At 37.7% G+C, this 10,808-nt stretch overlaps 1 protein-coding gene across 1 annotated transcript in view; it reads left to right on the forward strand.

The window, feature by feature from the left end:
• Positions 1 to 10,808, forward strand: part of Col8a1 (collagen, type VIII, alpha 1) — a 131,937-nt gene that overhangs the window by 84,527 nt on the left and 36,602 nt on the right. The gene's annotated exons all lie outside the window — the stretch shown is intronic.

A 10,808-nucleotide genomic window follows, 5' to 3' on the forward strand; every position in this document is an offset into this window, starting at 1 on the left:
GCTCATTCATTAAAAGAGTTCATGCTTAATGCTTGAAATGTAGAAGTAAAAATGTCATGGAAAGAACTATAAATTATATTTATGGCCCTACATCTCTGCTTATTTTAAAAATATCTTTCTAAGAAACATTATGAGTTCATAAGATGTTGAACTATTCAGTTAATATATGCAATATAAAAGAATAATTATATATAAATTTGTTATCTAGTAAATTTTATTCTATCAAATTTTAAAGTTTCACATATAATTAAGATTTCACATATAGGGGCTGGGAAGATGGCTCAGTGGTAGAGTGCTTGCCTTGCATGCCTGAAGCCCTGGGTTCGATTCCTCAGCACCACATAAGCAAAAAAAAAGAAAAAAAGCCGGAGGTGGCACTGTGGCTCAAATGGTAGAGCGCTAGCCTTGAGCTGAAGAGCTGAGGAACAGCGCCCAGGCCCAGAGTTCAGGCCCCACTACCGGACCCAAAAAAAAAAAGATTTCACATATAATCTCAAAAGTTACTTATTCATATTTTTAAAAATCTAACTAAAAGTGCTCAAGACAAAATGAGCTCTTAGAGAGAGACAGAGAGAGAGACAGAGAGACACAGAGAGAGAGAGAGAGGGAGAAAGAGGGAGAGCATTTTCTAAAATGTGTCTCTTCTACCTAAAAGCAAACAGATCCTCAACCATTTCTGATAACATCTGCTTGTAACTTGCCTTAGTATCAGCCCTAAAACGTCTAAACTGTCATGTGGAATAAATTAATATAAACACAGTTTTGAGCTGGACAAGGTCTTAGTGATCCTAAACAGTAAAAAACAGAACTGTATTAAGGATCTCACTTAGAAATTCATGGAGAAATATTTGATCTGATAACTTCTTTTACGAAGACAACACTAAAAATTTTACTACAAAGAAAACTCAGAAATGAGTTCTTTGTACCCTTATCATTGAATCATAAGTCCACAGACCATTAGAGCCGAAAGGAGTCTTCTAAATCTGCCAATTCAGGATAAATATTTTGCAGATGCAACAAGTACAGAGTAGAAAAAATAATTTTCTCAATAAGAAATAGTCATTGAAAAATTCCCCCAGTGAATCGTGGGCCTTCTAGAAGTTCACCTAGGAAGAACCAGGCACAGTATTTTGAACTGTAGTAAAGCTTTAATGACAAATTTGAATCTTCAGTTTGGTTTGTGGGTACTCTTGTTCAGGGAAGGAAAGATGCTCGTACTGATATGAGAGCAAATTCACAGCAAATGCTTATAAAGTAAAAAACCAAAAATAACAAAGCTAGTGATGTTAGACAATGTCATTTGCTCATTGCTCAGCTTCTTTTGTTCACTGAGTCAAGTAATAGCATTGAAATAGGCATTCTTTGTCACTTTTCATAGGCATTCTTTGCCACTTTTCAAACACAATACATCTCTCTGGTCATGAGAAAGGCACTACTCTCAACATTGCTAAAAGTTGGAAAAAATAACAGGACATTCATTCATTACATTTAAAAAGGAAGGAAAAAGGATGCCAAAAACCTCCTGGTTTTATGTATTGATGGAAAGCATGCCTATGAAATTATATGTATCAAATATATATTCATCATACATACTTCACATAGAGATTGTCCTCGAAGAGGTTAACATTAGCATTTTTTTCTAAGTTCAGTATCTAAGAAATGGGCATCATAGCATTTGTTTTAAAGAAAATTGATTAATGTAGGCATGCCCATTGTCATCTGTAAAGTAAGAATGAGTGGACATACACAAAGCTGCTTAGGGATGAAGTCACCTGATCGTAGCTTTAAAATGCTTAGCGCACATGCTTGAATGTATAGGAACTACACACTCAAAGTACCAACTAGTAGCAGTAGTAGTACACCTAACAGTGTAGTCATCTGTCTAACCTAACTCCTCTACTTTTTCCTTCCTCTGGAACAAAACTCCTTATTCTCCCTGCTGAGTTTATGAGCCCCATACTTCATAGGCACGGATGCCTCTTTCCAAAAGTCTTTCCCCTATTTCTTCATTTGGTAAACTACTTACACCCAAAGTTTAGCTCTGAACTTTGCTCTTCTTGCCCAAATCCCCTAATCACTAGCTGTATTCACTTAACATCCCAATTGAGACGTCTTTCTTTATTTTTTCTTTTCTTTTGGCCAGTCCTGAGGCTTAAACTCAGGGCCTGGGTGCTGTCCCTGGGCTTCTTTTGCTCAAGGCTAGCACTCTACCACTTGAACCACAGCTCCACTCCCAGCTTTTTCTCTTATGTGGTACTGAGAAATCAAACCCAGGGCTTCATGCATGCACTCTACCACTAAGCCATATTCCCAGCCCGAGATATCTCTTTCTGACTTGATTCCTCCTCATTCTAATACACACACAAACACACACTAGATAACCAGAGAATTCATCATACTTAATTTTATATCCCTACAGAAGTATTCATTTAAGCTGAGCACCAGTGACTCACTCTTGTAATCCTAGCTACTCAGGAGACTGAGATCTGAGGATCATGGTTCAGAGTGAGCCCAGGCAGGAGAATTTGTAAGACTCATCTCCAATTAACTACAAGAAAACTGGAAGTAGTGCTATGGCTCAAAGTGACAGAGCACTAACTTTGAGCACAAAGAGCTCAGGGATAGTGGCCAAGCCCAGAGTTCAAGCCCCAGGACCAACACAAAGATTGACAAAGGAAAAGAAAAAGAGGGGGGGGGAAGAAGTGTTTACTGAAACAAACAAATTCTTGTACAAATGAATAGATAAATGATATTTGTTCATCAAGATAGAATGTAGGCCCCAGTGGTTATGGGAAGATCTGGGATAGGGTAACTTAACAGCCCTGGAGTTTGGCTGTAGCACAAGCCACTCATGTGACTTTCAATCATCTTTTTAATTGTATCTGTTTTACTTATTCCAATGAGTCATTTATCTTCTCTAGATATCAGACTTCTTCTTGGCAAAACAAAGGTGCTGGGCAAAATGTTCCCCTAGTGCTCTCCTTCTCCTCATGGCAACATTTACATGATGCTAACTAAGCATTGATTTGTTACAAAGGTTCTCGAACTTCAGCAGGCTTCAGAATCATCTACAGGGCTCATTCAAACACTAATGTTCTGGTTAGCAGAACTGAGGGGGCGCATGAGTTTATGTTTTATAAGGAGCTCCAAAGTAAGATTCCTGGTGGGAACACTTTTAGAATCACTGATGGATTTCTGCAGAAGATTCTGAATACTTACTTGTCTTTTTGCCTGGCCTAGAATTCCTGATATGCACATTCAAACTGAAATGTAATAAACCCATGTTTCTATAAGATTGATATCAAGAAGAATGGCACCTATGGGGGCAGATAGGTTAAGCTTTTGGACTACACTTTTATTGAAGGTTTGCCTGTGGAAAAGGAGAGGCTGAATTCAAAGGTACTAGACAGAGTAAAAACTATAGTCAAGGTTGCCATTGGTTTTTGTAGCTCCCTGTTGCCATCTAGTGACACATCTGAATTATTGCATTGATAAACTACAGAATAAAATTACGCTTGTATTTAGAAGCTGCTTTTCCAAAACAAAACTATATGCAAGATAAGAATCCCTTAGAATACTTTAATGTGTTCTTCTCTTATCTGCATTTTATCTCAATACTGTAAAAATGAGCACAGAGCACTTAGTATGGACTAGGCATTAATCTATGCTTCATATACTGTCTGTCCAAATATTCACAGTAACACCATGAGATAAATATTACTATTTTTATCTAAACAGAAATAGAAAATGTAACTGCAAATGTTAAAAATAATTAAGTGAGTTTATAGTTGGTGCCACAAGCCTGTAATCCTAGCTACTCTGGAGGTTAAGATCTGAAGATTGACTTTTAAAGCCAACCTAGCCAGCAAAGTCTGTGAGACTTATCTCCAATTAACCACCACAAAAAGCCAGAAGTGGAACTGTGGCTCAAGTGGTAGAGTCCTAGCCTTAAGCAAAATAGCCCAGATGTTGAGTTCAAGCCCTAGGACAGTTCCCCACCCCCTCCAAAAAAATAGATTGTTCCTAGGGTTGTCCACCAAGCAATGATGGAGCTAAGACCAATTACAGTTTTCTGTTACACTACATATACTACAGTAGCCAATCTCTCTTACATAAACAATTTAAGCATTGATGCTAATATATAAGTATATATATATTATATATGTATAATTCCAATCTGCCTCAGTAAATCAATGGAGGTCAAAAACATAGTATATACATATAATAAAATAATATTATTCAAATTGTCACTGTAACTCCTCTGGGGAATGGGAAGGTGGCAGCAGAGATAAGAGTAGAAGCAGAAAATTAAGGGGCTTTTACAGAGATCCAGCAAAACTGGTGCCTTGCTGATAATGCCTTGGAATCCATTTTTTTATGAGAGAAGCCACAAATCTTCCAAAATCTTGCAGATGCATGAAAAGTGGAGATAACAAGAATGGTCTTGTACTTTGTGGTTGGGCAACTAAGGCAGTAATAATACCATGTACAAGGCGGGGTAGCCTGAGATGGATCCATTTTGTGAAACTTAACAACCTTCTAATCATAGCAGATGAATGGATTTCAAAATTCATTTTTGAAATTGAAAGAAGATTTTAATCCAAGACTCTTTAGGCAGGGAATGGTGGCCCATGCCTGTAACCTAGCTACGTGGAAGGTGTAGATCAGGAGATTATGGTTCAAAGACATCACAAGCCACAATTATTCAGACCTTACCTTAACAAATTAGCTATGCTTGATGGTACACCAAGAATAAGAATAATGTGCTCTCTAATACAATGCATGTGTTTACAGTTGTGTGGGATTAATAGATTGGAGGATTTGGGCCCTGAGGAAAAACAAGAAATCTTATCCAGAAACATAAATAAGGCAAAACAAGGCTGGAGATGTCACTCAAGTGGTAGAGCACTTGTCTGAAAGTATCAGACCCTAGATTCAAACTCTTGTATCCCAAAAAGAAGTGTCACCACATTTTTTTTTTCATTTTTTATTGTGAAAATACCGTACAGAGGGGTTACAATTACATGAGCAAGGTAATGAGTACATTTCTTATCAAGCATTGTTGCCTCCTCCTTTGTTTCCCCTTCCCACCCCTTCCCATCTCCACCCCCCCCGTTCCTCTCCCACCCCCCTCATTACACATTTTTAGGGTAGAAACCAGGTAGACAGTAACATACCTTATCTATATAATATCACTATGAGATACAATCCTGAACCAGACCATGAGCCTCACAGGTGAATTTCTACATATTCATTTGTAAAATAGCTTCAAAGACTTGTAATCAGAAAAATTATAATAAATCAGGCCTTCTATCTAGGATGTATTTACAAATGTGAATAATCAAAGAAGTAAAAGCTAAAAGGCCATGAATCTCAAATATGTGCCCATTTATTATATTCTTGAGCAAGAAATGTTACAGTAGAAATGGGAAAGAAATGTACCTGGTTTGTGAGCCAGAGACTTTTTCTTTGAGAACCAGGATCTTAAACACACAGGCACTTAATTGTGCTGAATTTGGCCACAAAGAGTTAGAGACGGTATCATCACTTCACCCATGCGCAGTCGGTAAGAACACTTTATGAGTACAAACACCGAGCCCAGAGCACCAAACTATCAGGGAAAAAAAGCCAACACTTTATAACTAGTAGTTTAAAGATAAGCTGAGAAATTCTTTTACATCTACACAGAGCATAGGAAATGACCAACAAATTCCCAGGAAATACACATCCTTCATCAGCCCCCACTTTTACAAAGAATGGCTCCTTTCTAACAGTTTACTTCTCTAATAGATGGTAATTAGTTAGAGTCATTTCTGTTGATGAGAAATGGATTGTTATAGCATATACACTCTATAAAGATAGAGGAGGAGGCTGGCTAGACTTCTCTTTAGTTTTATCCCCAGCAATCAAAACTGTAGCTGGCACACACTTAGCACTCAGCAAAGATTTGTTGAATGAATAAAGAAAAGCTTTAACAAAATTGATAAGCTGAAGGGAGTGGAGGAAGTAGAAAATATTCTGTTTTCATATAAAAAGCCAAATTGTCATGTGCCACCTAACAAATGTGGAAGGAACCTTTCTCTATGGGGATCTGGTCTGGTGTAATACATCCCTCTTCTCTGGTATCATATTTAAATTCTTTGTATCACATCAGTTCTACAAGTCTCATTTTTTATACTCTTTCTTGAAGAACACTGTCAACCTGAAAAATTATAAAAGAATTGAAGAACTGACAGGTCAGTAACCCAACAGGTGGGCTTCTCCCTCTAAAGTGACCTAATCTTCAATGCATAATTCCCCGTTATTAGTTCTGACCAGCCTTTATTCCATCACTATCTCTGAATTTGGCCAGAGCTGTTGAGTAGTTAGGAATAAAAACTAATAAAGAGAGAAAAATGAGAAAAATGAAGAAGTCAGACATAATCCATCTGTTACCAGACCAAGCCCCATTCATAAAAGTATTTGATGGGGAAACAGAAGTCTACACTGTGTAACACAGGAACTAGTCTGGACTAGAGAGGCTCTTCTCCCTCAAACTCAGGTAGATCTGTACAAATCTGTCCAGTGTCATGTAAGATTCTTGAATCTCAGACATTTCAAAGATAGGCCCAGGTCCAAAATGAGAAAAATGATTGGGACACATTAGAGCTGAAAACCAAGGAGAGAGAATAAATCTTCCCAGTCTCCCTTTTTGTGGACATCACACTTAAAAAAAAAAATAGGTGTAAAGGGGCTGGGAAGGTAGCTCAGTGGTAGAGCACTTGCCTTGCATGCATGAAGCCCTAGGTTCGATTCCTCAGCACCACATAAGCAGGAAAAAGCCAGAAGTGGTGCTGTGGCTCAAATGGTAGAGCACTAGCCTTGAGCTGAAAGCTGAGGAACAGCTTCCAGGCCCAGAGTTCAAACTCCATGGTGGACAAAAATAAAAATAAAAATAGGAGAAGCCCAACAGATGTTCAGATAGGCTAATCTATGAATAGAATGTCTTGCAGATGCAAAAGCCTTTGGCAGACATTTTTGGCATAGTCTTCCTAAAAGGTAAAGTCCTCCCCCCGCCTCCCCAACCCCTTTGAAGGACAGTGAAGACTATCAGGCAAACATTCCAAACCACAGCTAAAAGCAAGTCAACCCTAAGCCCACATGCCATCCAGTTCAATCAATGACAAAGTTAGAATATTCGTTGGAAAATATCATTTCATGATATATATGGCTCCATGAACTGTGTTAGTGTAACCATTAATCATACTCTAGTCATTCAGAAAGTCATTTTCTATCTCAGTGAACACAAGAGTCTACTACAACAAGCTAGTATGAAATGCAGATTTCTAGCCCCGCCAAACCTCCAAACATAATTAGAATCCTTAGGGACAATATTGGGAACAAGAAAGGCTAGTAAGATGTAAATGGCCTGTAAACCACACATGGAAAAGCACCATACTGGAATATGCTGTGAGCTCCAGAAAGTCAGGACTCTCTTCATAACTTTTAATTCCCCACACCTGCAAGGAGATTGAACTTGATAACTACAATGATTATTAAGTGCATCAAAAGCAATTAGCATTGTTTCTAGGTTTTGTTCCAGTCTCTCTCTCTTATTCTCCTTTCTATGAGTAGATATGAGTGTATACTCTTTTAAGCCTTAATGAGTCCAATTACAGACTAATCTTAGCCTGCACACTGTCCAGAAACTATGACTGGCCTTGTCTTCAACTGCCACCTCCTCCCCATGAACTCCTTTCTTAACTACCTAAAGTTACACCAACCTCTCATTTCATCACAATGCTCTGGTTCTTCTTCTTACAACACAAACTTCACTTTTCTTTTTTTAATTATTTTTAAGTAGTTGTACAAATGAGTTGCCATTTAACAAGACAGTTTATGAATACAATATATCTTGATCAATATTCTCACCCCCCCTCCCTTACTTATCCCTTCCCTCACTCTTCTTAATTTTGTAGGATATACCTTGGATTGACTTCATTCATCTACCCCTTTTCCCTTGACCCCACCCCAGTCACCCCTTTTGAGTACCCACTTCCTCATGTCATATTTTGCTGAACTTTGATTTTGCCTTTCTAAGGAATTATACTATTTGAGTTCTCCCTTGAATTTATTGTATTTCAGTTAATATATTTGTATTCAGCATTAATTTCTATTTAAAGTTACCTTCTTTGGTTTATTGCCTGCTCTCTCCTCTAAAATATAAGTTCCATAGAGCTTATATTGCTCACTGTATGAGATCACAGTGTCTGGCTTACCTAACACAACAAAACAACAGTTGTTAAATGAACATAGAGGACAAATATATAACAAGAGAGTGATATTTATGATATAATTTCTTAGAACCTTCATAATTTTATGTGTAGAGTAAAAGATAGACTTCTAATTTTAAAAATGTCCTCACTGAACACTAGTAGCTCACGACTGTAATCCTAAATACTCAGGAGGCTAAGGTCTGAGTATGGTGGTTCAAAACCAGGCTGAGCAGGAAAGGCCATGAGACTCTTATCTACAATTAACCACCAGTGGCGCTGTTGCTCAAAGTGATAGAGCACTAGCCATGAGAGAAAATGCTCAGAGACAGCATCCAGACCCTGAGTTCAAGAGTTCAAACTCCAAGACACATACACACACACACAAAATTGTCCTCAATATGGTTTCTTGATCTACCCTGCCCCAAATCATAGCATGGACTTAGGAAAAAGAAGAAGTAAGTAAGGCCTAAAGTAGAAAGTCTGTATATATTTCTTAACTCTGTGACTTCAATATTTTGTTTGAAATGAACTCTCAGGACCTCCGACACACCTATGTTCAAACATATGTAGAACATAAGATCAAACACACATCATTTCTAGATTAACCAATATTTTTATTAGCCACACAATGATTTTCCTTTACTAATTCAAAAAGCTCTATCTACACAACATTAAGAAAGCAAATTAAATCAATAAAACTTAAGCCAGTTGATTTAGTAGTGAAATGGATAGATCAACCCATTCACTCCAAAATGGTGAATGTGTCAGAATCATTTAATTTGTTGCTTTATGCCAAGAAAATCATAGTCAGGACCTAACTCCCTAATGCTCAAGGGAAAATTGTGTATTTTAAATGTGTTTTAATTGGACTTCTATAGAATGGCTCAGCACTATGGTCCCTTTGAATGGGGCTGGATGCTAATTTGAAGTCATATTGGTACTAACAAAATCCCTGCAATACTCTTAGGGTAGATGATCACACTGGTCTCTTTCTTTTCTTCAAACAAAGTATAGTCTAGGAATGACTGTTGAATGAAACACTTTTTCCAAGCATTTTTTTTCATCATTTCTACTAAAATGCCCGACTGTAACACTGTTGGTGGTGTTGGGCAGAAAATGCCCAACATCAACTAGAAACTTCAAAAATAACTTTTCTTCTTTCTTTTATTTGAAGAATGTCTTTTTGCCCCGGTCATGCAGGGAGCTGGCCCAGACCGAGACTGGTGTCATTAGTCACCCCAGAGTATGTGCATAGATCATGGAAAAACCTTTCCATCCTTGAGGAATTGCTTGTCTTCAATCACATTCATGTCAATCAGTCATTAGGCTGAGAATGAAACTTAGCAATTCTAAAATACATAAGGAGAGCCGTGGTGGAGGAAGAGCAGAAGTAGTAGTGAGTTTGTTCTTACTACAGGAAGGCAAAAATCCTTTCTGTGTGAACATGTACACTAAGGAAGAAAATTTCTGCCTCTTTCTCATTGAGAAATACTTAATCAAAACTTTCTAAGATAGAAAGAAATCTGTCTTCATTCTAAAATTTCCCCCACTGCAATCTAGTCAAGAACAAAGATAATTTCTACATTCAATACTCAAGCCCTCAAAACCATCTGGATTAACTCAAAGCCAGATTTAGCACGTTTTGTTTTCCATTTTGTTAGCAAAACATGATTTGGATTATATATTTCTCTGAGGCTCATGCGTAAAGCTCAGACAGAGCCTCTGTCATTTCCTTATCAGAAGCAGTGGGAGAAATTCCAAATATGAAGAATCATAGAGATTTATTGCCTTCATTCCCAGCCTGACACTTGGCTCAGCACAGAAGACCAGTGGCCAAAGAGAAGTCCTCAACGAAGGCATGAAGGGAACTGGCTGCTTGTGAAGTCCAGACTTGGGAGTGACACAAAAGGAGGTTTGGGTCTTTACACGGCCAGCAAAACCTAGTCTGTTTGAAGTCAGATCAATTGATTGCTTAAACATTTCAAATAAGCAAAATTCTACAGGAAATGGGAGCCAGATGCATTTTTAGCTCAAGAGTTCTTTGGAAGAGAAGTCCAATATAGTCATACAACATCCTCTAGTTTCATTCTGGCCCTCTTGATAGGCATCCTCTCCAAGACTGTACCCATAAGACATGCATGTAAAGACAATGATTGAATAAACCTGGGAGGGAAAGAGATTTCCTTATTCAAGCAAAAGATAAACTATATGTCTGATATATATCAGTTTCTTTTAAAATACTGAGTTATTTGTAAAGGGCTCTAAAACACTTAGGAAGACGCATCCATAGTGAAGGAAGTATTGTACTGGCAGTGTTTATAAACTCCCAGAGGTATGCTTTTACTCTCACTTTACACATAGAGAAATTGTGGTTCATTGAGAGTCATTTGTCAGAGGCCACATAATTATACATGTAGACACAGAGGTCAGTTCATCAAAGGAGATGACAATCAAAGACTAAAATAAATAGGTCCAGGAAATTCCTACTAGTATCAAATGACTATAGTTAACAATAACCTTACATATTGGTTACAAACCAGTAAAAGGAGGAGG

The sequence above is a fragment of the Dipodomys ordii genome, unplaced genomic scaffold, assembly GCF_000151885.1.
Source record: "Dipodomys ordii isolate 6190 unplaced genomic scaffold, Dord_2.0 Scaffold73, whole genome shotgun sequence".
In the NCBI taxonomy this organism is placed as follows: Eukaryota; Metazoa; Chordata; class Mammalia; order Rodentia; family Heteromyidae; genus Dipodomys; species Dipodomys ordii.